This window comes from Ornithodoros turicata, chromosome 6 (genome assembly GCF_037126465.1).
Source record: "Ornithodoros turicata isolate Travis chromosome 6, ASM3712646v1, whole genome shotgun sequence".
NCBI lineage: Eukaryota > Metazoa > Arthropoda > Arachnida > Ixodida > Argasidae > Ornithodoros > Ornithodoros turicata.
In genome coordinates this window covers 32257662-32260630 of record NC_088206.1, presented here as the reverse complement: position 1 = coordinate 32260630, position 2969 = coordinate 32257662, and the positions used below count along the sequence as shown (strand labels likewise).

The following is a 2969-nucleotide window of genomic DNA, read 5'->3' as shown; positions in this document are numbered from 1 at the left end:
GAAAGAAGGCATTTCGGAGTTTCTATGTCGCGCGGTTCGTTAATGAGGAGAGACGGAAGATTGAGCCTTCTCAGTTTTCTCGAGTTCACCTATTCGGATTGAAGATGGAGTCGATGATGATGATGATAGTGGTAAGTTCTGGTGTTTTCCCCCTCAAGTTAGTTTTCTTAAGAATGTTGTCTTTCTCAGCCTTCACATCAAGCCCAGTGTTTTACTTTGACGATGGTAAGGAAATAGTGAATATGAAAAGTGAGTTGTGCTTAAAGTTCCTCTCTTTTCAGCACCTGAACCACCACACCGAGTTATGTATTAGAGACATTTCATTGATTTTCATTTGATGTTAATGTACGTGTTTCATTTCAGACGACTCGGTTGGTGTGAGTGATAACGCAAATATGTACCAGCATATGACTTTGATTGATGAGTTGCAACTATCTTTTAGATAATCGGTGGATACCACCACCACGACCGGAATGTGAGCATAGTTATGTGGTCCTGTTACCGTGTTTGTTATTAATTTCAACTATCTTTTTTCAGACTCAGCACTCACCTCTCAAGGTATGTATTATTGAATGTTTGATGAAGATATTAATTGAGATTCTCTTTCAGATTATAGAAGCACATTGGCACATCACTTTATGCATTATTGTATGAAGATGTAGATGATATTAATAGTTGCTGTCTTTGTTTTCCTATTTTCCGGGCCACCCATGCAGTGTATGTATTAGTGAATGAAACTTTGGATGTTGTTACTAATATTATGTTCTCTTTCAGATCAGATCAGATGATGATAATGATGATGCATACTGCTGCTGCTGAATTATCCGGTTGGGTAAGCAATGTGACGAATGCTGATTTTATGTTTTCTTTCAGATTCGGATGCCCTTACGTGTTTAATTTGGGAGTGTTTGAAGAGTCACTATCAGATTTGTTAGAAATGCATTAAAAGCATTTTCTATTGTAGAAATGTGTACTGCTTTATGTATGTTTCTTCTGTTTCAGGTGTGAAGGTTCTTCGCTGGGTTCTTCTCCTTCACGCAGATTGGCAACATAATTGGCAACATAATTGGCAATCCCGAGTACCATTAGATGTAATAAAATATTTTCACTTGTAGAAATGTGTATGTCTGTTGCTTGTATGTCTTGAGGCACGAGAAGGAAAGAATGCTATGTCAAGAGTGAGCATGGAGGGAGGAGAACACTCTTCGAATGATGATGGCACCTCCTCGTTCGGGGATGTAATAAATGATGTGGAAAGGAAATAAGATGCATTTTGGTTGGTGTTTATGTACTTTGCATGTTGATGCATGTTCAAACGCGAGAAGCAATCCCTTTGTACGTGACGCGCGGCCGCGATACGCGTTGGCGGTCTTGGCGCCCGCTCCTCCTTGGCGCTGAGTATCTTGCTCCAAATGTCTCTCTATATCAGACCTATGCTCACCAGTATCTCCCTATTTCGGGGGATACACGTAATCTCCTCCAGGGTAGTTTCATTTCAAATCAAACAAGCCGCGACATTTTGAATTTCCGATAACGTCGAAAAAAATTCATGTTGTAGCTATTGCCGAGCAAAGAAGAAAGAAGGCATTTCTGAGTTTCTATCTCGCGCGGTTCGTCAATGAGGAGCGACGGAAGATTGAGCCTTCAAAATTGAACATTCGTTTTGCGCGAGTTTGAACGCCGCTAGTGTCGGCGTACTTTTACCTACCACGCTCATACTTTTTTTACTCGTTCTCTGGGTCGTCCGCAACTAACGTTCATACTGTCATTGCCATGCAAAATTTTGTTCATGCGTTCAGTGCTACATCAAAAATCCTCCACGATAGTCAGAAAGGCGAGCCGCGCACCATTTTATTGCTCGTTGTAAGACCTTTCTAATGGTACCAAGCTCATTATTGTATTGTTCGCAGAACGGAAAGGGTCGGGGAACAATTAAACCATACCCCTGAAAAGTGGAGCATTTCGCACCCCTGTAGTCCAAAAACCCCACCCGAAACATACCCTCATATTTTTATATTTTGCAAGTGTATCCTCGGAGTGTCCGCAGAAAAAAAAATTGGGATTCGACTTTCAGGCGGAGAGCCGCTGGGAATTTTTACGTGGGGTGTGTTATCTCATCAACTGCTGAGAACCACACTCGTTACAAAAAAATCTTTGACGTCTCAACGCTTCAGCCCCGGCTTCCGAAGGCCACTTCCTTCTGTCTGTTCCAAACCTTGCCCAGGCTACATGTCTGGCGCCTCGCCGAGGTGTCCTCCGCTCTCGGTTAAAACAACAACGTTGTCAAAGGTGGGGGCTCAAATCCGATTACAGCGCGTCATGTTTCATTGGTTCCCCTCGTGTCCCACCCAGCTTGCTGTTCATTCTGAAGCTTCGACTCGACTTCGACGCCGACAGGCGATTTTCAGTCTGCCATTATTTGATCTAGAGACCTTTTCGTCGGTATGCAGCAGTGAGTTGTGCACCGTGGCATTTTCGTTATACAGCAAATATCGTGTTTACTGTCCAGACTATCGTGCGATCCACAAGAAGCAAATTCTCCGCACGAAGGATTTCCGCTGTGTTACAGATATCGGCGTCGAAGCTGTAGAGGCTCTTCTTTCCTCCGAAAACGCCAATAAAGTGAAAGAGACTGATTACATCTGCAGAGCTTGTTTTAGGTACTTTAGTGAGAAAGTGAGTGACCCTGGACCAGTGGATTCGTCGCCGCCAACCGAAAGAAGCATGGTGGATGACCAGTACGTTGCTTAACCGGATGCTGTCGATGGCATCAATGAGTGCTTAAAGTCGGCAGGAATTGATGTAACTCCAGTGAGGTCGAAAAGACGGTCAGTCCAAGGATTTGCGAAACGAAAGTGCGTTGAAATACAGGAAGCTCTCGACAAAAAGGCCAGCCGCAAAATTGAAACCCCCTTCGATGTCCCAGTGGAATCTCCAAGAGTGAAGGGTGTCAGTCGTGCGTGCGGCGA

General features: G+C 43.8%; 1 long non-coding RNA gene across 1 annotated transcript; it reads left to right on the top strand.

Annotated features, from left to right (window-relative positions):
• Positions 1 to 249: 249 nt before the first annotated feature.
• Positions 250 to 695, top strand: LOC135397823 (uncharacterized). The gene is made up of 3 exons (XR_010423782.1): positions 250 to 475; positions 538 to 558; positions 610 to 695. It is a non-coding gene; the product is annotated as an uncharacterized LOC135397823 (long non-coding RNA).
• Positions 696 to 2969: the final 2274 nt, after the last annotated feature.